Raw genomic sequence first — 711 nt, forward strand, 5'->3', positions numbered from 1 at the left:
TTTGTTGGAAAACAATGTGGCAACGTTGCGGAGCTAGAGAAGGATAGTGCTATCTGTTATGTCGAATGTTAGCAACACCAATGTTAATCAAATACTGTAACATATACCTCACTATAGTAGATTATAGTAATAATGAAATGACATTGTATTAATTATGCCATTTATGAACCTTCAATCGAAATTTCCATAAGTACCTCTTATCTTTTCAAGAAGACATAGGAAAGATGTGCTCATATCTAGCGTTCACAGCCAGTTATCAATGGGGGTGTGAGAAACGGGAGATTTTGAGATCATATCTTTTCCACAAAATAAGACTAGTACATTACTAAGGAACTGGCATGTGTTCATCATGACATTCATGATCCTACAAATAATATTAAAAAATTGCCTCTTTACTATTTAAGATGACATAAGGAAGATGTGGTCTCATTCAGCATTATTTAAAAAGACTGTTGTGCATGTTACGGAAATGAAAATTTAATTTGTTAAAAACTTGGTCGAGTCTTCCAATAAATTAATCAACTACAGACACGACTAATTTGTTTTATCTGTCTCATCTGAACAATTACAACAATGACCCCTTCGTCTTATCTGTGATTTGAATTTAGATTCATTGACTCTACTAACTTATTATCTTGGACGATTAGACCCTGGTATCTGATATATCGAAATATATCTGAAATATAGAATATATGAGAAAATTCCTCTTCC

This window comes from Nilaparvata lugens, chromosome 1, assembly GCF_014356525.2.
Source record: "Nilaparvata lugens isolate BPH chromosome 1, ASM1435652v1, whole genome shotgun sequence".
NCBI lineage: Eukaryota > Metazoa > Arthropoda > Insecta > Hemiptera > Delphacidae > Nilaparvata > Nilaparvata lugens.